This window comes from Canis lupus, chromosome 11 (assembly GCF_003254725.2).
Source record: "Canis lupus dingo isolate Sandy chromosome 11, ASM325472v2, whole genome shotgun sequence".
Classification (NCBI taxonomy): Eukaryota; Metazoa; Chordata; class Mammalia; order Carnivora; family Canidae; genus Canis; species Canis lupus.
Genome location: NC_064253.1, coordinates 5,662,628 through 5,685,794, shown reverse-complemented (window position 1 = coordinate 5,685,794; position 23,167 = coordinate 5,662,628). Strand labels below are relative to the sequence as shown.

The 23,167-nt window shown below is 39.4% G+C and overlaps 1 long non-coding RNA gene across 3 annotated transcripts; it reads left to right on the top strand.

The window, feature by feature from the left end:
• Nucleotides 1-2,183: 2,183 nt before the first annotated feature.
• LOC112659699 (uncharacterized) lies at nucleotides 2,184-22,705 on the top strand. 3 transcript variants are annotated; one of them, XR_003136446.3, is made up of 4 exons: nucleotides 2,184-3,769; nucleotides 4,928-6,383; nucleotides 11,180-11,246; nucleotides 21,987-22,705. It is a non-coding gene; the product is annotated as an uncharacterized LOC112659699 (long non-coding RNA). The 3 variants fall into 3 exon arrangements; XR_007413884.1 differs by lacking the exons at nucleotides 11,180-11,246; nucleotides 21,987-22,705 and adding an exon at nucleotides 7,221-7,682 and having other exon boundaries at nucleotides 2,186-3,769; XR_003136447.3 differs by lacking the exon at nucleotides 11,180-11,246 and having other exon boundaries at nucleotides 2,187-3,769.
• Nucleotides 22,706-23,167: the final 462 nt, after the last annotated feature.

The following is a 23,167-nucleotide window of genomic DNA, read 5'->3' as shown; positions in this document are numbered from 1 at the left end:
TATTGTATTTATTTATTCATCAGTCACCATGGGAAGCCTGATGTTGGACTCCATGTCACAGCCCCAAGATCATGCCTTGAGCTGGAGGCAGATGCTCAACCACTGAGCCACCCAGGTGCCCCTGAACTCTTTTATTTTATGAGTAATTTTCACAGAGTTTTTCCAGAATAGCCATAAAATAATCTTTTTTACTCCCTTTACCCTCCCTCCACAAAATGTAAAGAAACTGATGACTAAATTCATCTATAGATATTTCAGAGATTCAAGTAAACAGAGATTCAGAAGGTCAGTCCAGACTACCTCCAAGACAGGAGGTGAAAGCCCACGGAAGCCTTGGGTCTCAGCATGAGAGGTTGCTGAGCAAAATCCTACAGGAATGAGCTAAAATGAGGGCTTGCAGGGCTGGAACCAAAGCCCCTGGACTCTTGGACTCCAGAGCATCTGCAGGCTGCGATAACCCCAAAAAATAATAAGACCAGTATGAAAAGTCAACCTCGCTGCTGCAGTACAGCGACGGATGCCAGGCACTGTGTATTCACAGTGTGATTTCGCCCTGTGCACAACAGCTCTGGGAGGGTGAGGGTGTGTTTTTCAATCTCATTTTACAGATAAGGACATCAAAGCCTCCCAGAAAGCTGCAAAGTGGCAGATTTATGATCTGGACCATTTGCCTGGCTCTACATTGTGCTGCCCCAGCAAGTTTTTCTCACACACTTCGAGAAGGAGGCCAGCTAGGAATCCAGGCAGCCAGCTGAGCTGTTCAGCTATTGATGGCCAGCAAACCGAGCCCTTGGGCATAAAACTGAGACTCTTTCCAAATTCTTCTGGTGAGGGGTTCTTCATTTTAGAAATTCCTACTTTTCCATGGCACCAGAGATTATTTTCTAATTTCTCCTGCTCACAACAAAATAAATATTTTTCTGCAGTTCAATGAAAATGAGATACACAGTTGTGTTGCCCTTCTGCTAATCCTTGTGTTTTTGCTTCCTTGCACTCTGAAGGCCAGCTTTAGAATGCTCATCCTTCCCTGTCACCCGCTCTCTCCGAATTTGCTTCCTGTTTCGATTCTTTGGTCACTTTACTTCTGAACTATTACATTTGGTCTTGTTATATCTGGCCTCAGCTCTTTAATCCTGAGACTCTTTGACACTTGACTTGTGCGTTTCCAGGCTCTCTGCCGCTGCGTATTTAGATTTAACAATGCCTGCTTTGGGGTGCCTGGGTGGGCTCAGACAGTTAAGCCTCCAACACTCAATTTTGGCTCAGGTCAGGATTTCAGGGTCATGAGATTGGGCTCCATGCTGGATGTGGAGCCTGCTTGAGATTCTCTCTCTCTCCCTCTCCGTCTGCCCCTCCTCCCTAAATAAATAAATAAAATCTTTTAAACAAAATAGACGTAACAGCTTGTGCTTCAGAGTGCGTTGTTCATCACTCTTCCATCTTCTCTTGAGCTTTCCTTAGCTTGAAATGCTCTTAGTATTTTCCTCAGCTAGGACAGATGTGGACTACATCATGTAAATCATCACACATTCATCAGGAGGTTTCTTCTTGCACTGGGAGGCCAAGGGCATCTTGGCTGAGAGCAGGCTTTTGAGATGACCTTCCTTTCTTTCAATGTGTAGTAGATATGATTCCAGCCTCCTACCTTCCCTTGCTGCCATCGAATCCTAGTCTAGGGCCAATCAAATACTTTGTCTTCTGTCCAGAAGCATGTGAAATTTCTCTTTATCCTTGCAACTCAGAAAACTAACCAGGAGATATCTAGGAATAGACACATATTAATTTTTCTAACCCTGCCTGGAACTCACCAAACCTTTTCAAGGTGATAACTTCAGTTTACTTAAACCAAAGCTTTTGTTCTTTGTTTTGAGAAATTTCTTCTGCTTGACCATTGCCCCAGTAATGAGATTCTCAATTTCATCTTTCATCCCTTTTTATGTTTTGACTGAATAATTTAGCCTCAAAATAGTGCTTGTTTGGCCCAGAGAGTGCTTGAGGGAGTGCATATCTATTATTTGTGTGTTTCATATTAAAGTTCTCTTCTGTCTCTTCCAGTAAATGAATGCAGTCAAAGTTAACCCAATTCTAAGTGTTCCCATGGCTCTTTATTGGGTTTTGTTTTGGGGGGTTTTGTTTTGTTTTGGCTGGTGGGTTCCCTAAAATCTTTAAGATTTATTTCTTTATTTCTTTATTTCTTTATTTATTTGACACAGAGAAAGAATGGTAGAGCACAAGCCAAGCAGGAGGAGCTGCAGACAGGAAGAAGCAGAGTCCCTGGGGATCCCCAGGTGGGGCTCAATCCCAGCATCCTAGGATCATGACATGAGCCAAAATCAAGAGTTGACTCAACCAACTGAGACACCTGGGTGCCCTGTTTTCTTTCTTTATTTTTCAAATTCAAGTATAAGGAACATACAGTGTTATGTTAGTGTATACAAAGTATTATAGTGATTCAACAATTCTGTACATTTCGCAGGGCTCATCAAGATTAAGAGAATTTCTTTGTTTACTCTTGGCTCTCTCTTCCCCTGAGGGTTAGTCATGCTATGGAGGTTCATTAGGCAGAGGGAAAGCCACAAAGGATAAGTAGATGCAGGGGTAGAACTGTGATGAACAAGAGGACAAGCCGTGACTCCTTCCTTGGTCAAGGACCAGAGACGAGCTTCCTGCTCCCTTTCTTCTTTCCAGTAAAGGCTGGTGTTCTTCAGAGAGAGAGAGAGAAGGATGTGCTCTGTTCAACTGCCCCAGGGTATCTAGCAGTACTCCCTGGCCTACTTGGAGGCACATTGGCCAGTCTGTCCTCTTGAGTGGAGAGCTACGGATCTTTTCAAGGCAATCTCTCACTCTCAAATCCAATTCTTATCATATGATTCTTCCCCCATACTTCTCAGAAGCTGGTCTGGTTTTTAACAAGGGTGCCAAGACTATTTAATGAGAAAAGAATTGTCAACAAACAGCACTGGACAGCTGGATAGCCATGAGCAAAGGAATGAAATTTAATGGGTACTTCATACAATATATAGAAATTAACTCAAAATGGATCAAAGACCTAAACATCAGAGCTGAAACTATAAAATTCTTAGAAGAAAACTGAGGGGTAAATCTGTAGTACCTTAGATTTGGCAATGCATTTAGATATAATGCCAAAAGCACAATCAATAAATGGAAAAAATGCAAGCATTGGATTTAATCAGAATTAAAGACTTCGATGCTTCTAGGGACATTACCAGGAAAGTGAAAAGACCACATACAGAACGGAAGAAAATATTTGGAAATAATATATCTGTTGAGAGACTTGCAGCTAGACCACATAAAGAGGTGTTAGTACTTCATAATAAACAGACAAAGAATGGAATTTTTAAATGAGTAAGTGATCTGAATGGACATTTCTCCAAAGGAGAAATGACCAATAAACCTGAAACGATGCTGGACATCATTAATCATCAGAAACATGCGAATCAAAACCACAATGAGATACCACTTCACCCTCACTAGAATGGCTAGAATAAAAAAATAATCTAATGATAAGAGCTGGTAAGGAGGTGGAGAAATCAGAACCCTCATACACTACTGGTGGGAATGTGAAACGATGTAGCCACTGGCAGTTCCTCAAATGATACAATTTAGAGTTTCCATTTGATCCAGCAATTCCAGTCCTGAGTAACAGCCTCCGTGGAAGCAACCCAAGTATCCATCAACTGATGAATAGAAAAACAAAATGTGATATATCCATAGGATGGAATATTATTTGACCATACAAAGGACTAAGGTACGAATACTTGCTACAGCATGGATGACCTTAAAAATATAATGCTAAATGAAGGAACCCAGTCCAAAAGATCGCATGTTATATGATTCCACTTATATGAAATGTGCAGAATCGGCAAATCTTATAGAGACAGGATACAGATTAGTGATGCCCAGGGCTGGTTGTAGTTGGGGGTTGGGGACAGTGGTGAGGGAGGATGGGGACAAAAACAATAGCTAAAGGGTTAAAGTTTCTTTTGAAGTGCCGAAAATGTTCTAAAATGGACTGTGGTTGTGGTTGTACATATCTGTAACAATTGTAAAAAGCATAGAACTGTACACTAAAGGGGTAGAATATATGACATGTCAACTATCTCTCAATAAAGCTCTTATTAAAATATCCTATTATGAAAAAAATAATAATATTGCTAATGATATTATGCAAGGACAAAGATTAAAATAACACCAAGCCTGTGTAATCAATAAAAAGAAAAGCAGTGTTCTCAAGTCTTCCAAAATGGGCAAAATTACAATGTACACATTGATATACAAAGTGGTACAATTTGTTATAAACTATAAATATCATACATAAAACTAAAACTCCATGAAAATTTAAATTTGATCTAACTGTGGGGTTTCAAATCTAGCAAATAAGAACTCAGGATGCCCATTTAAATTTGATTTATGTCTAATTGCCTAAATGTATGCATACATTTAAATAAATGAAAAATATTGCATGGGAGACACCTCACTATAAAATTATTTCTTATTTACCTGAAACAAGTTACAACCACCAAAATTATATACCACTTTCTTTAATTTTATATCCCTGGTGACTCGGCTCTCCTTAATAGATCTTTGCTTTGCCAAATTTTCTTATAAAATTCCTGTCTACAGTCTATATTCCACTTACATTGTAACATACCATGTACAGTGGTGGTCACATTCAGCTCATTTTATTCTTTTGTTCATTCACATCCATCAATGAGAAGACATGGTCGGTATTAGCATTATAAGCCAGCGTGCTAAATATATACCAGCATAAAACTAAAATTCTGACCACTGTCCTCAAATTTCTTTTGTTGAAACACATATCATCTTTCATGGCATAGTTTGCTTTTATTCATATTTATATGTATACGTATGTGTATATGTATTTATATTGTATGTTTTTACGTAGGCTCCACATCCCTCATGCGGCCTGAACTTGCGACCCGGAGATCACGAGCTGCATACTCTACCGACTGAGCCAGCCAGATGCCCCCAGAGCTGGTTTTATATTCTTTCAGATTATGTTTCATCTTTTGATCAATGACCTTTAAAAGCATTGTCCACTGATATAAAAGAGAATTGTCCCTTTTTATTTCCTACTTCTTTGACGATACACGGGATTCACTTATTCCCGGGCTAGAAGAATATTTCGTAATGTCCAGTAAACGAATCAAATTCTTCAAAGGATAACACTGACTTCAAAGCCAAGTTATAACAAGTGCCATAATAATTATCTACTTCCAGTTGGAATTTCTTTTCCTCTTCAAAAGTACTGTCGCCTTTTTCAGGAACAGCCTTGGGAACGAAAAGGATAAATCTATCATCGAGTCTCTCCTTAATGCACTCAAATAGTTCCTTCAAACGAGCGATGGAGCACAGTGAAAACATTGTAGCTCTTCTTTCACTTGCCATAATCCTTACTAAAGTGACTGACGGCTACGGACAAGAGGTCGGACAAGAAGTCGGCAGCTTCCACTGAGGACGCCAGTCCCGCCTTCCCGGCGCGCGGCTCCCCACAGCCTTCCTTCCAGGCAGTCAGCCCGCACCGGAAGCAGACGGCCCCCTGACCAGACGGTCGCGAGGTCAGCAGGAGCCTGACCCCGCGTCGGTGACGTCATTTCCCCGCGTCGTCTGCGTCATTTCCCTCATGTCATCATTTCTTACCGCCGTTTTCTCGTCTCCCATCATCGCAAGAAGGTTGAGTACAGTAAGATAGAGAAAGAGGACACGTTTACGTAAATTTTATTATAGTGTATTGCTATAATAGTTCTATTAGTAGCTACTGTTGTTGTTTTAGAGATTTAATATTTATAAGAGACCCACAGAGAGAGGCAGAGACACAGGCAGAGGGAGAAGCCGCCCGATGGGGGACTCGATCCCGGGACCCCGGGATCACGCCCTGAGCCCAAGGCAGGCGCTCAACCGCTGAGCCACCCGGGGGCCCTGGTAGTCACTGTTAATCTCTAACTGTGCCTAATTTACAAATTAAATTTTATCGTCCAGGTGGAAAAACCAAGGATTCGGTACTATTGGAGGTTTCCGACTGAAGTTCTTGCAATGTGTCTAAACCCCGTGGATGAGGGCGGGACTACTGTATAAAAAACCCAAACCAGAATTTGGGGGGCCTTTTCTTCATAATTAAAGTGTGATTGTATACTTTAAGTGATAGACTGAGAATCCCTTCAAATAGGTTTGTTAGGGAGCCTTTTTTTTTTTTTTTTTTTGAGAGAGAGAGAGAGATTTAAATAATTCTGTTTTGAGAGCTGTGTTGAGAGAAGTAAATAATGCCAGCATAGTCATAGTCTCTTCAATGGCCCAGTACAAAGAGTATAATGCTGCGGAACAGCATTGGGATAACTGCTGAGGTAAGAGAACGGTTTCATAACAATATCGTGATAGTTGTCAACAGAAAGAGCATCACGTGCTATTTGAATAGCATTATGCAGAGTGTGGGCAGGACAGCCAGTGCTTTCTATGGAACCTGCCTATGCTCTGAATCAACTTTTTCTGCACCTTTGCCCACACAACTGTCTGGTGTGTGTCAAAAGCAATACAACGTATCTTACTAACTCCAGGCTTATTGGAGAGTCCATGTTAAAATCTGCTAATGTTTATGAATTAGCATCTAGAAGGGATTCTACTCACAAAGGCCTTCTAAGCAAGCCTCTTTCACAAGGAAAATATTGCACAAACAAAAGGAAAATGTTTTCTGGTTGTGGTTGTTTGCATCTGTGGCTGTGCCGCAGAAAGATGAGGCGTTTTGATCTTTGATTACCGGTAGTAATGAATGCAGTTATTACACTTTTGATTATTGCTGTAGATTTTGTCCTGGCAATTGAATATTAGCTTGCAGTTTTGAAATCAGAAAATACTTCCGATAGCAGTACATTTAAAGACTCATTCAAGCTGGATGTCTAATGATACAGATGGTAGAAGGCCATTTTACAACCTCTGCTGTGATTATTTTATCTTCATCTGAATTTCATTAAATCAAAAAAGTGTCATTTTATCATTTTCTTTGGTACTAATTGAGGTAATCATACATGTTTTAAGCTCAGCTGCTAGTATATGCTGCTTTATATTGGGCAGTTTTTATATTGAATGAACAGTTGGGTATCATACAAAAACTTCAAAGGACTTTTAATTTCTCATTTAATAAGTGTCTACCGTTCAGAAATTCATCATAAAACATTGTGTTTTAGGGATCCCTGGGTGGCGCAGCGGTTTGGCGTCTGCCTTTGGCCCAGGGCGCGATCCTGGAGTCCGGGGATCGAATCCCACATCGGGCTCCCGGTGCATGGAGCCTGCTTCTCCCTCTGCCTCTGTCTCTGCCTCTCTCTCTCTCTCTCTCTGTATGACTATCATAAATAAATAAAAAAAAAATTTAAAAAAAAAACATTGTGTTTTGGCATTTGGGGTTTCAAATATACATAAATAAGACATCACCAATTTGCTATTACCAATCACTGCAAAATTTAAAGATTGAATTTGGTAATCTTATGGCCATGTCATTGCCATCAGGTCACTCACAAATCTAAACTCATAATGACCTGTAAACAGGAGCTGAAGGGTTGCAAGCTTGCCAGCTAACAATAAATGGAACCCATTGAACTCTGATGCAGGAAGGGTAAACTTTCTGTTTGCCTACAAGGAAGATCTATACAGTGGACCTTTGAACAACATGGGTTGGAGCTGCATGTGTCCATTTACAGGCAGCTTTTTAAAGATAAATATGGTATAGTACCGTAAATGTATTATCTCTTCCTTGTGGTTTTCTTTTCTTTTCTTTTCTTTTCTTTTCTTTTCTTTTCTTTTCTTTTCTTTTCTTTTCTTTTCTTTTCTTTCTTTTCTTTTCTTTCTTTCTTTTCTTTCTTTCTTTCTTTCTTTTTCTTTCTTTCTTTCTTTCTCTTTCTTTTCTTTTCTTTTCTTTTCTTTTCTTTTCTTTTCCTTTTCTTTTCTTTTCTCTTTCTTCTTTTAAAGATTTTATTTTTAAGTAATCTCTACACCCAACATGGGTTTGAACTCACAGCCCTGAGATCAAGAGTCACTCTTCCAAATGAGCCAGCCAGGCATCCCCTTTATAGTTTTCTTAATATTTTTTCTCTAACTTATTTTATTGTAAGATTGAAGTATACATAACATAAAAATATGTGCTAATCAACTGTTTATGTTAACAGTAAGGCTTCTGGCCAACAGTAGCTGTTAAGTTTTTAGGGAGTCAAAGTCATACAAATTTTTAACTACAGGGTCTAAACCCTGGATTGTTCAAAGGTCAGCTGTGCTTGTAAGACCTGTTTCCCTGAGAAAGCCAGAGTTGGTCTTACATAGGGTTTTGAGAAGCTTGACATTTGGGGATTGGTGGGCTTTCAGAAGTAGGAGTATGTAGAGATGGAAGGATCTTCAGCTGCATTAGTGTGTTCCCTGGAGGAAGGCTGTTGATGGCCAGCTAACCATGACATTTAGGAGCATGGCTACTGGAGTGAGGTCCTTTTTGAATGGCTGTTGTCTAGAAGCATGAGCCGTCACAGGCTGTTGACTTCAGGGACGGGGTTCAGGATGAGTTATCACTGAATGGCTTTCAGAAGCTGGGGGCTGTTACTGATTTGCTCACTTTTAGACACTTGGAGTAATAAGGCTGTTAAATAGCTGCTTGCCAGGAGCAGGGCCACAGGAGTGAGGCTCCAGCTGTTTGGCTGGTTTTCAGGGCATGTGCACTGATATAAAGTTAACTTGAGTTAACAGTGCTTTTTTGTTCACAGGTTGGGAATTTGGTCGAAGAATAGTTTTTTCTTGAGTACAAAAAATAACTACTTTTAATTCTGAGATCCCGCTGTTGGTCTCCCTGGAGCCAAAGCTCAGGAGAGACCATAAGAAATTGTTCAGATGTTGTGGATGGTTTTCAGCTGGTATTGCCATGTAAGTGGTGTAAGCACCAATTACTGTGGCAGAAAAATAGCTCTAACTGCTGAATTTTGTAATTTCTTTTTTTTTTTAAGATTTTATTTATTCATGAGAGACACACAGAGAGAGGTAAAGACACAAGCAAAGGGAAAAGACACAAGCGGGACTCAATTCCAGGACCCTGAGATCACGACTTGAGCCAAAGGCAGACGCTCAACTACTGAGCCACACAGGCATCCCTGAATTTTGTAATTTTTTTTTTAAAGCTGAATATAGGGCACTTAAAGTGTCATGACAAAGTCAATATAGGACACAAGGCAACATAATTAAGTACAGGCCATGTTTTGTATGTACAGGATAAGCGGCAACCACACCTAAATATAATATTCTAGCTGTAACAAACATTAAACATTTTACATAACAGTAAGAAGACTTGCTTTCAAAAATTTAAAAAAAGAATTAAAAATGTCAAATGGCCTGGGTTTCTTTAAAAACATAAATTATATTGAAAATATGCCTTTTTTCTCTATCTCATTTAATCTCCCCAAACTATACAGAGATAATTAAGATCTATTTTGTAAAAGAGGAGGTATTAGGTTTCTTTTTGTTGATGATGGAAATAGTTTCCCACTGAAAGATTCTTAAAATAAGGTCTGACTTTGCCATTAACCCCTTTGCTTCTGCTTAACTCTTTGCTTTACTAAAAACTGTGACTCTACCCTCTCTATTAGATCAATAAATACCACCAGGAGTGTGATTAACAGGTAGTGTTGCCTTTTTAAAACAGTAAGTTGAGAATTTCATATTTCTGTAGAATTTTCTTAAAATTCTATTTAAAATCTTTTTAAAAGAATTTATTTATTTATTTGAGAGAGAGATAGAGATAGAGAATGCAAGCTGGGGGTGGGGCAGAGGGAGAGGGAGAAAAAGGAAGCCTGACTCTAGGCTGGATCCCAGGTTCCTGAGATCATGACCTGAGCCAAAGCAAATACTTAACCAATTGAACCACCCAGGCACTCCAAGCAAAAGCATTTTTAAATGGGCTTCAATAAATCTCTCAAAGATCAAATCATGAAAATACTGACATAAATATGCTTGCTTCATTTTATGCTATATATAAATATTCTAGAATAATAGTTGTGGTCTAATTGAAATCTATTGTGAGACCTAACTATAGTTCCAGGAACCTGCAAGCCCATTCAGCCAGTGCTATAGAGCAGAAAGGATCCTTTTTTTTTCTTTTAAGATTTTATTTATTCATGAGAGACACACAGAGGGAGGCAGAGACATAGGCAGAGGGAGAAGTAGGCTCCCTGTGGGGAGCCTGATGCAGAACTCAATCTCAGGACCCCGGGATCACGACCTGAGCCAAAGGGAGATGCTCAACCACTGAGCCACCCAGGTGTCTGGGAGATCCTAGTTATTAATTAGGGAATCCTGTGCAGAACAGCTGGGCAGATTGGCCCATCTCCTTTCTCCCACTCACACAAAGCAGTGGCAGCAGCTCTTGACCTCCATGATGGACTCTCAGTCTGAAACATCAGAGCAGTACCCCCCACAGCTGCTGACTCATGAGAGAGAGAAAGGACTCTCACACAGAAGACACCGGTTGGGACACCTCCTTCAGCCACATTTCCTGCCCCACCCCTACAAACCCTGAAGGCAAGATGTAGGGAACAGAAGCCAAATCCACAGACGTGTATACACAGAACCGTAACATAGATACAAAGATAAGCCACATAACCAAGATTCATCATTTGAGTAATACTGGGAAAGAAAGCATCAACCCCAACAAAAAAATCAACAGTTGAAGAAAAGATTCCAAGGTAGTTCTAATGAATATCTTTGTATAATTAAAGAGGAACATAGATATATATTCATATATAACAAGATGTGCAATTATGAATAGGAACAATTCTTAGAGATAATCATAGAAAACATAAAAACTCAGTAAATAAGTTCTATAGAAGAATGGACAAAATTGAAGATTAAATGTTGATAAGATCTAGATGAAGAATTTGCTCATAACCTAGCATAGTATGGAAGTTCTGATGTCTGCCTCAGGGGAGGGAAGGTGGGAGGGAAGGTAGGGAGGAGGTGCCAGAGGGAGGAAGGCTCCAGAAAAGTCTTTGAAGAAAGATTTAAGTAAAGAATGGATAAAAATAATTAAATAAGCCTTTAGTAGATACTAGCAAGTATTAACACATTTTATGTATTTATTCACAGACCTTAGTGTAACACAACCTATTATCCTTCTCAGGTAACTAGACAAGTCAAATGACCAGACTTATGAAGGAGTAACAGATAAAACGAAGCATTTTGGAGAGGTATGAGCAGATTCTGTCAAATTGTGCCTCTATGACCTATTGAGAGGCACTGAAGTCTAAGTACATGTGGGGAATGAAGGCTTTATTTGAACAGGGAAAATGCACAGGTCAGATGAGATGAGACAAGGGGTATGTGTTGTGCAAGAACAGATCCTAAACCTTGAGTGTTCACAGATAAAACGGTTATTTCCTAAATTTTGCCCCTTTGTGTTGATGATCTCATTCTGTACTTCTGTTTGATGAGTTCTAGCATATTCTTCTTTCTTTTTTTTCAAGAGGATTTTATTCTTTTTATTTTAAAGATTTATTTATTTAAGAGAAAGAGGGAGAGAGAGAACAAAGGGAGTGGCCAAGGAAGAGGGAGAAGCAGACTCCCTACTGATTGATTCTCTTGCCCACCTTCATGATGGGAGCATTACATTCCATTATTATAGCCTAATAGACCTTCCCTCTACTGTTGTGTCCTCTGCTCTTCTACACTGTCACCCTTCTTACCAATGACTCAATTATATTCAAGTATATTAAAACTTCCAAATATCTGATTAGGTAAAACCATCAGGAAAATACTTTTTAAAAAAGATTTTTAAAATTTATTTTATTTTATTGGAGTTCGATTTGCCAACGTATAGTATAATACCCAGTGCTTATCCTGTCAAGTGCCCCCCTCAGTGTCTGTCACCCAATCACCCCATCCCCCCGCCCACCTCCCCTTCCACTACCCCTTGTTCGTTTCCCAGAGTTAGGAGTCTCTCATGTTTTGTCACCCTCTCAAATTTTTCCCACTCATTTTTTTTATTTTAGAAAGAGAGAGAGAGTATAAGTGGGAAGGGCAGAGGGAGAGAGAGAGAGAATTCCAAGCAGGTTCCATGCTCAGCCCAGAGCCCCACACAGGACTCGATCTCAGGACCCTGAGATCATGACCTGAGCCAAAATCAAGAGTCTGACACTTAGCCACTCAGGTGCCCCAGGAAAATGCAGGGTTTTTTTAAAAAGATTTTATTTATTTATTCATGAGAGACAAAGAGAGAGAGAGGCAGAGACACAGGCAGAGGGAGAAACAGGCTCCGCGCAGGGAGCCTGACGTGGGACTTGATCCTGGGTCCCCAGGACCAGGCCCTGGGCCGAAGGTGGCGCTAAACTGCTGAGCCACCCGGGCTGCCCGAAAATGCAGTTTTTATACGCATCTTAATACTTTGAATTTAGTTCAGTATAGGTATAGGAGTTTACCATTATGTGCTTTACCATTTATAAACCTTAATTTATAAACAATGAAGAAAATAAATGATCAGAAATACTGCAATCCTTATACATAATGTAACTCATCACCTATCAATGACAATATTTGTAAGTTAACAGATATAATCTTCACATTACTGGTGATACATTCACATTTATTGGATAAAGTGGACAGATTAAAACCGGACTCAGCTGTTTTTTAGGAGAAAATAGCTAAAGCTTTGTTTTGTTGTGCTTTTTAATAAGTAAGCAAATACGTAAGCAAATAAAAGCAAAACAAAGAAAAAAATTGAAGAAGAATCCAATTTTGAAAAATCTGATAAGGAGAAAACATAGAAATAAAGTATGGGACTTTACATATGAAGGATATTTTTCTGTTTTGAGGATATTATATAGAATTTTATGACATTGTAATTTTAAATCCAGTGTTTCTTTAAAGAAAATAGTAAAATGGTAGAAAAATAGAACATCTGAGTGGGAGAAATAGAAGAAACATTTCTAGAGCCAAACATTTATCCATGAAAGTGTCACCATGCTACATTATTCTGTGGACAGATTATCCCAAATCTTCAAGGAACAGATAATTCGGGCCAGAGAAAGTGATCCAGACATATACAAAGATGAAAAGTTCCCTGTTTCATTCTTTAAAGCTGGAATAGCATCACCAACAATAAATAACAAACAAACAAAACTATACCCAACTTCAGCTGGGTATCCAGCTGTAAAAAGCACGAATGAAGTATTAGCAAATAACATGCATCAGTGTATTAGCAAATAGAGTTTATCTTAGGAATGCAAGGATGACTCCATATTAAAAGATACATTAATGTTATTTACAACAGTAACAGATCCTAGAGAATGCATTTTATGATCTTGAGGTGAGAAAAATATCACTTGACTAAGACTCAAGAAAGCCATTTTGGCAATGCATGGAGTAAAAGGTATTCTCTCATCCTTTCAAATGGATTTGGTTTGTTGTTGTTATTTCTAAAGATTTTATTTATTTATTTGACAGAGAGAGAGAGAAAGAGAGAGAGAGAAGCACAAGCGTGGGGAGTGGTGCTGCAAAGGGAGAGGGAGAAGCAGACTCCCTGCTGAGCAGGGAGCCTAATGCAGGGACTCCATCCCAGGATCCCAGAATCATGACTGGAGTGAAGGCAGATGCTTAACTGACTGAGCCACTCAAGGCCCCTTCTTTTTCTCTCTCTCTCTTTTTTTTTTTTTTCTTGTTTTTGGGTCAATTTGTCTGAATCTATTAACACATTATATGTGCATACTTTTTGAATCACCGACTGTACTTCTAGGAATCTATCCTAAAGAAATACTCATCGAGGGGAGGGGTTGAGGGGATGGGGTAACTGGGAGAAGGACATTAAGGAGGGCACAAGATGAAATGAGCATTGGGTGTTATATAGGACTCATGAATCGCTGAACTCTACCTTTTTTTTTTTTAAAGGTTTATTTATTTATGATAGACATAGAGAGAGAGAGAGAGAGAGGCAGAGACACAGGAGGAGGGAGAAGCAGGCTCCATGCCAGGAGCCTGACGTGGGACTCGATCCCGGGAGTACAGGATCGCGCCCTGGGTCAAAGGCAGGCGCCAAGCCGCTGAGCCACCCAGAGATCCCCCTGAACTCTACCTTTGAAACTAATGATACACTAATCTTAAAAAGAAAAGAAATTCTAGGGATCCCTGGGTGGCGCAGCGGTTTGGCGCCTGCCTTTGGCCCAGGGCACGATCCTGGAGACTGGGGATCGAATCCCACGTCGGGCTCCCGGTGCATGGAGCCAGCTTCTCTCTCTGCCTGTGTCTCTGCCTCTCTCTCTCTCTGTGACTATCATAAATAAATAAAAATTAAAAAAAAAGAAATTCTAATTACACAAATTCTCAAAGGTGTATAGTTCAATGAGGTAATAGTTTGAAAACTTGGGCACTTTGATTCAGTTTTTGCAATATCCATTCCATCTCTGTATTATTGAAAGCTGCAGAGCAATTTGGGGAACTGACTCAGGGTCACATAGGATGCCTGAATGGTCTAAGAGCAATCCCGACCCCACTGAAATTGATGGGTTCAGAAATGGGCAGGTGGCCCAAATTTAGTCAATCAGATGTGAGGTATCTTTAGTGAAGATTTCTGGGAAAGTTCTTTTTCATTCTGGAGAACTGAGGGCAGCAAATCTCTTTCTCCATTTGACTGTGCAAATAAGAAAGCATGTAGCTGTGTCAGTTATTTCATATGTGCAGAGGTAAGCCAGCCTTGGTATGAAATCGATGCTGAGAATGGAAGGGCAGAGAAATGGAAAGGGCTGGCTTTATGATGGCTTTGTTGAGCCAATACATCAATACATCGGCAAGAAAGCCTGCTTTGTCTCTCAAATTGTGGTTCTGTGAGCTAAAAATGTCTTTATTGTTAAAGCGGTTTGAGTCAGAGTTTCTGTCACTTTCAGCTGAAGGTATCCTTATTGATGTAGTGTACACTGAAGCACTGTTAGGAATAGAGGTAACAGCCAACCAACCTAAATGCTTCTAAGCAGAGGAGTGCTTAAATAAATTCTGGTATATTCCTTATGGTGGAATATTAAGCAGTCACTAAAATAAGGTAGATCTCTGTGTATGGATTTGCAAAAGTCTTCAAGACCTTAATAAGTGATTGAAACAAATCTTGAAACAATACATCTATGTAATCCCATTGATATTTTATAAAATATATATGTGGCCGCCTGAGTGGCTCAAAGGCAGTTAAGTGTCTGCCTTTCGCTCAGGTCAGGATCTGAGGGTCCTGGGATTGAGCCCCACATTGGGCTCCCTGCTCAGCGGGAAGTCTGCTTCTCCCTCTCCCTTTGCAGCTCCCCCCTACTTGTGCTCTCTCGGTCTCTCTCTAATAAATAAATAAAATCTTTAAAAACATAAAAAAATTATATATATGTAAACATTTGTTTTCAAATGCCTACAAATAGAACTGTTAGGACACATAGCTCTGGAGAAGAAAGTGGGAGTATGGGTATGGAAATGCAAGATCCCACTTTTATGTTTTATTTTTCATCATTATGTGTTTTTAAATATTTTACAATGTGATTGAAGCCATACATTAATCTTGTGTTTAAGAAAATGTACAATTCAGGAGTGCCTGGATGGCTCAGTCGGTTAAGCATTTGACTCTTGATTTCAGCTCAGGTCATGATCTCAGGGTCATGAGATCAGCCCTGGGTGGGGCTCTGCACTGGGTGTGGAGACTGCCTGGGATTCTCTCCTTCTCCCTCTGCCCCCTTTCAAAAGAAAATGTACAGTTCATTATACTACACCAAACTGCGTGATTCTTCTAGCAATTCTACATCTTTCATAACTTTCAATAAGACCTCATAAGTTTGTAAAAACATTAATTTTTTCCCCTTTTTTAAAATAAATGATGACAGAGAACACTGGTGATATTCAGCACATTTGACAATCACTGACACTTCTCTCCAGGAAAGATTCCATGCTGGAATTTAAATAAAAGCTTTAAAAAAAATAAAACTCCATGCTTTCTAGAAGTACAAGTGTATAACTACAGGATCTATCTTTTATCTATCTATCTATCATTGGCTTTGATCCTAATGTATAATGCTGTAGGCTAGGGAAGACATGGCTTTTCACATCTATGGGCTGTTTCACTGGTTCATAGTGTAAATAAAACCAGAAAACACTATGAACCAAAATTATCATGTAAAATGTTCCAGGGCAAGTTGGAAGTGTCTAGCTAATTTTAGGAATAAATGATTTCCAACTTTCTCTGACACTAGTGAGTGTTTTTGCTAATCTCATAGCTAATTAAGAACTAGCATTGAGGCCACAGCAAATGTGACTTTTTTGGGTCCCATTTCAGGGTACCATGGCACTAACTGCATCCCTTAGGATGTCATAGTTGCTTTGCTAGTTGTAATAGTTTACATTGCTTGTAATACATCTTACATAAATAAATTCAGCAATAAATCTCATACATACAACATGGAATCTCCTATTGATTCTATTCTCTGGAGGAAACCCAACTAATACACATGTCCATGATGTGATGGGCCCTTTTATTCAACGTTAAGCAAAACAAAGGTAGATTTACAGTTTAGTATTGGGAGAAATGGTAAATAGGTAAGCAGTATGTATTTTCAAGTGGCATGTACTGAGAAGAAAAACGAACAGGTTATTGAGTGGAAATTATAGGAGGGACCTAATTTAAACCAGGTGGTGAGGGATAGCCCCTCTAGGGAAGTGATGTATAAGATGAAGCATGAAATGGCATCGGCATTTAAAAATGCAGACATGGGGCAGCCCCGGTGGTGCAGCGGTTTAGCGCCGCCTGCAGCCCAGGGCATGATCCTGGAGACCCTGGATCGAGTCCCACGTCGGGCTCCCTGCATGGAGACTGCTTCTCCCTCTGCCTGTGTCTCTGCCTCTCTCTCTCTCTGCCTCTATGAATAAATAAATTAAATTTTTAAAAATGCAGACATGGAGATCCCTGGGTGGCTCAGCGGTTGAGCGTCTGCCTTTGGCCCAGGGTGTGATCCTGGAGTCCCAGGATCGAGTCCCACATCGGGCTCCTTGCATGGAGCCTGCTTCTCCCTCTGCCTGTGTCTCTGCCTCTATCTCTCTCTGTGTGTCTCTAATGAATAAGTAAATAAATAATCTTTTTAAAAAATAAGAAAAATGCAGACAGTCCTTGGCAGAAAGAATAGTACATGCAAAGGCCCTGGGAACAGATGAGTGTTTGGCCTCTTCCTGGAATTACCAGAAGACAGGAAAGTAATCAGTATTCTGATATCTCCCCTGGAATTCTGATACTATACCTATCATTCATTCGTTTGACATATTTGCATGTGTTTGTGTAACTGGATTTTTTTGTTTCTCTCCTCACCACTAAATAAAAGTTCCATAAAGGCAGGGATTTTGTCTGTTTCCCAGCTGTGTCTTCAACTATGTTGAAAATTTCCTGGTACTTAGCAGGTATTCATAAATATTGAATGAATGAATGAATGAATGAATGGTTAGTACAGTTAGAACTATTGCAGGAGTTCAGACTTGGTTAAAGTGGAGGTGATGAGGATGGAAAAGAGTCAGTGGGTTTGAGGCAACTTTTGGAGTTTGTCAATAGCACTGAATGACAGGTGGGAAATATGGTATAAAGAAACAGAAGAAGTCCAGTGGTTCACAGATTTCCAGCCTAAACAACCAGGTGGATGGTGATACCAGCGGCAGAAATGGGAGAGCCTACAGGGAAAATATGTTGGTATTTCCAAAACCTGGCCTGAATGCTTTATGATTATTTGATAAGTGAATGGATGAAATGGTGAATTTAATTTCCATCACTGTATTGAGCAAAAGGCAGTTGCCTTAATGTTCACTGATTTTCAAGTCCTTATTTTATGTTTACTTTTTCTTAGTGTGTTTTTTTCTCATAAGTATTCATCTTTAGCTCCCTCTAGAAAAAAAGATTGTTTTTGGTTCTTTCATATTATAAAGTAAATATCTTAGTAGTATGGAGAACTGTGTTTGGATGAGTTTAAGGGATTTTTAGCTACAGTGAAATCTAAGGAACAGGAAAATCCCACATGCCACCTGCTACCAAAAATACTTGTTGTCTGTGCAATAAGCACAGAATGTTATTTGACTATATCATACTTATTCTCCCATGGATGTGCAGTGAAGTTTTCCAGAGGTCAAATGATGAGTAGTATCACAACAACTGAATGCAGCAGATAGGAGGATCCAGCTTTCTCCTGTCAAGCTAGATATTAAAGAGATTTTCAAAATATAAAACAATGCCACTCTCCTCATTATGTAATTTTTGTTTTGAAAAACACAGTTTTCATAAAAATTTTATGTTAACACATAATGCATTTTCTATTGTTACTTTAAAATAAATTCATAAATGTCTTTTTAAAATATTTTAATTTCAAATACAGCAAATGTCAATAAATATAATTCACATACACAAAGGCTGTTTGGGTGTTCAGTTTTTTTAAAGAACAGGGGAGGTGCAGAGGGAGAGGAAGTGAGAGTCTTAAGCAGGCTCTACACTCAGCACAGAGTCCCACCCAGGGCTTCATCTCATGACTCTGAGGTCCTGACCTGACCTGAAATCAAGAGTTGGATGCTTCACTGACTGAGCCACTGAGGCACTTCATGTGTTCAATAATTTTTAAGACAGTTTTCTTGAGCCAAAAAGTTTAAGAACTATTGTCCCAGATTTATTTTTCCTTGATAAAAAATCTTAGGGGATTGTGATGGTTCCTGATCTGCTGTGCATTCCGGATCCCTGTGATTTATAACCAACCAAGCTTGACCAGGTGGAAAAATATACTGTTGAGACTTTGGTGAAGCCCTTTGTCTATTCACAAGTAAACAGTGATGGTTTCCATGAAGATTAAGTAAAAAACTGGAAAAACAAGCTCTCAGAATTCCATTCAAGTAGCCAGTCTAGTCAACACTGAAAAAGGAACAGATGGGGCATTATCAAAACAAAGATGTTTTAGGCATGCATAATATGACACAGTAAAAACAGCATTGTCTTGAAGCGAGCATTCTTGGAGATAAGATTTCTATTTCCTGCTTTCTGTTTCTTCCTGGGAAAAATCAAACCTCTGGGCTGTAAGTTTCTCATCTGAGATTTATATTGGAATCTAACATTCATTCATTCATGCGTGCATGCATATATTTATTCCTTTTTTCTTTTTTTATTCAACAAATATTTCCATATCTCCTTGAGTCAAGACACATTAAGTACTGGAGATTATGGAGGTAAATAATTTAATGTCTGACACTGAGGTTTTCACAAGCTACAAGGAAGATAAATGTATTTAAATTATTTAAGTTACTCTGACTTAAATCAGCTCCCCATGTCCACAACTGTTTATCTCTTCACTAAGTATTTCTTCATAGCCCTTATCATCACATGATATATTATATGTTTCTGTATTTATTTGGGGGGGGATACTTATTATCTTCCTCCTCAATAAACTATTAGTTTTAGGAAGACAGGGACTCTGTCTTGTTGACCAGTCTTCTTCCTGGCACATGGGTGACATCCAGTAACTATTTGTTGAATGAATGAAAGAAAAAAGGTAAAAAAGATGGTACAGGGGAAAGAAAGAGAAAGAAGGAGAATGCATAGGAAAAGAGATCGATATACTTTAAAAAATATTTATTTATTTATTCATGAATGATGCAGAGAGGCAGGGACATAGGCAGATGGAGAAGCAGGCTCTATGCAGGGCGCCTGATGCAGGACTCTATCCTAGGACCCCAGGATCACCACCTGAGCTGAAGGCAGGTGCTAAACCGCTGAGCCATATAGGTGCCCTCAAATCAATATACTTTTGAGAAAAGAAGAGTGAGTTGATATTATTTGAAGTTTTAGAGAGACAGAAATCTAGTGTTCCAGGCAGAGGGAAGAGCAGGTACAAAGGTATAAAATGTGGAATAACATCTAAATGTAAGTTGTTCAATAAAGACAGCCGGAGTTTGTGATCCGTAGGGCAGGGAGAGGTGTGTAGAAGAGATGGGAAGCTCTAACATTCTATGAATCTATTAAGAAATGAGTGGCTTTGTGCCACCCTTCTACATGACTACCAACACAGGGTGGGCTTGTCTGTGAACGGGATTGATAGATATAGTTTTTGTGTGGGAAGGTTGTTAGCCATAAAAGGAAGAAACTATTGTTTCCCTTCTCCACACACTCAATACTTCACTTCTAGTCACTGACTGTATAGTTTTTTCTCACACTGACCAGTTCTCCAACAGATGTTGTTATCCTATAAATTTAACCCCATTCTGGAATGGGGTTACTACATGGAATTACTGTCAGATCCCACAAATAAAGGGATCAGCCCCACAAGACTATCCCTTCACTCCAGACTCCAACTGCAAAGCTTGGTTGTCACCTGTGCTTTGGATTGACTGGCTATAAATTAGAGGTTCCCACAACATCCTCCTCAGGTTTGATAATTTGCTAGAATGGCTCACGGAACTGAGGAAAACAGTTTCACTTATGAGGTTGCTGGTTTACTGTGAAAGGAACCGCTGAGTATAAGAGATACATGCATAGGGCAAGATATCTGGGAAGGAGGCAGAGTTTCCATGTCCTTTTCATTCATACCACCCTCCCAGCACTTCCACGTCTTCACCAACCCAGAAGCGCTCTGAACTCCAAGTTTCATACTTTTGAGGATTTTTATGGTGGCTTCCCTATTTAAGTATGATTGATTAAATCATTAGCCATTGGTGACTAACTCAGCCTCCAGCCCCTCCCCCTCCCTAGTGGTTGGAGGGCAGGCTGAAAGTTCAAACTCTCTATTCACAAGGTTGATTTCCCTGGCAATCAGCCCCCATTCTTGTTATCTAAAGGCTTTCCAAAATTGACGTAAGTCAGTAACGTAAACTGAGACGTGGTTGATAGGGGATCCTCGTGAAAAACAAGACACTCCTTTTTACCTTTATGTTCTGGAGCTGTTTCAGTAACTAGTACAAAAGAACAAAAGGTACTCCCTTTTCTCTGATTACCTAGGAAACTACAAGCAGTTTAGAAGCTGTGTGTAGGAGAGGAAGACCAAATTTCTATTTTTCAGAAATCACAGTATCACAGCCATCATCTAACAGTGTTGATAACACTATTATTATGATTATGGCTAATGTGTACTGGGTTCTTACTAGGGAAAAGCACTTGACGTACATTATCTCATCTTCAAACAACTCGTGAGTTAGAGACTATTATGAATTTCCGTTTTATAGATAAGGACATTAATGCAGAGAGGGTCTATGGGACCTTCTCAGAGTGAGTTTGACACTTTGACAGCTGAACTATGACAGCCGGCTAATGTCTATGAAGGCTCTCAGTGATCTTTACCTCCAGCCATTCCCACCCTTCTTTACTCCCATATTAAAATCAGAGCTGATTTGATTAAAATAAATAGAACATGGTACAAGTGATGGTGTATGACTTCAGAGGCTGAGCTTAAGGAGTTTGCCACCATCATATTGAACGCAATCTGAGAAGTGTTGAAAGCAAAGAATTTTGTATTATTTGTTATGACAAATAAGGAGACAGGGAGATAGCTCTCAAAACAGTGTCCCCATGAAGTAGTACAGGAAGACATATTCAATGTATTAGCTGTGGGGGCAGGGAGCTTGCACAGGCTCTTTGGTTCAATTGTGCATGCTTAGCATATCAACATGCTAGCACACACATCAGGAAAACTCTGCCTATAATACTAAGGTGGAGATCTTAGCATTATAATGAGCTAAAAGTAACTTCAGGACAACTCTGGGGGGCTTCTACACATCCTTTGCTCTAGTCCAGCTCACACTGGTTCACATGAAAGGTTATCAGGTGAAATACCTAGCTGGGTGTCTCATTGACTGGAACTGTTGGTTCTGCAAAACAAAATAGATTCCTTCCCTGCTTTAGTCCCTTGCTTCCTCCTTTCTGCTGATAGCTCTCAACCTTCTTATTTGAGTAACTTCCCATTGCATTCTAGTTAACAACTGTAGCTTCAACCTTGATCTTCTACTCACTTGATGAAACCAGCTGCTATTCTGTGAAGACACTCAAGCATTTCTGTGAAGAAGAACTGAATCTCCCATGAAAAGCCAGCATCAACCAAATTAGTCACCTTAGAAGTGGATTTGCAGCCCTTGGTCAAGCCTTCAGATGACATCAGCCCCAGTGGACATCCAACAGCAACTTCATGAGAGACCCCAAACCAGAACTGCCCAGCCAAGCCACACCTAAATTCCTGACCATAGAAATACATGAGATAATAAATGATTATGGTCGTGTTAAGCTACTAAATTTTAAAATAATTTATTATGTAGAAATAGATCATTTATACAATTGGGATCAGAATGCAGATTTGTCTGACTTAAAAAACAGTTCTCTTTTTTTTTCTCCCTTGCTACTTTTACTAAAAAATAGCTTGTATTACTGAGCATGACTCAAACAGTTGCCCCAGGAGTAAGGTATGGAATCCAGGAGAGTATTTGACTCGAAAATTCTCAGTATGCCCCAGTTAGAAAGCAACTTCCAATAAAAGGCTGTTTTTCTAATTTCTAATTAGGATTACTTTTTTAAAGTTTCAAGGGGCCATCTTGAGTATATAAACTTTTACTGAAGTAGATGATAATTTTAAGTGTTCACTTAAACAATTTCACTTATTAAATCTGCTGTACATATTTTAAGTTGATACTATGTAAAATAATTCACTGACTTAGAAATGTTATTTAACAAATCAATAAACCATTTTATTGACATTCTCCATATGCATCCTTTACATTCTTGCTACTAATATCCATGGATCAACAGCATGGGCATGCTCTGAGAGCTTGTTATAAATGCAGAATCTCAAGCTCTGTCCCAGACTGCCTTGAATCACAATGCATTTTTTTTTAAAAAGAGAAATATATTTATTTTAGAGAGAGAGTAAGCAGGGGATAGGTAGGGGCAAAGGGAGAGGGAGAGAGAGGATCTCAAGCAGACTCCATCCTGAGTGCAGAACCCAATACAGGGCTTGATCTCAGGACCACAAACACATATTCATTTAATAGCAGGCCAGTATTGTTTTGCATTCCTTCAGTAGGGATACTTCTCTGATTGTCAAAATTTAACTACTTACTATACTTCTTTGAAAAGTAATTTTAAAAGACTTGTTTATGAGAATGT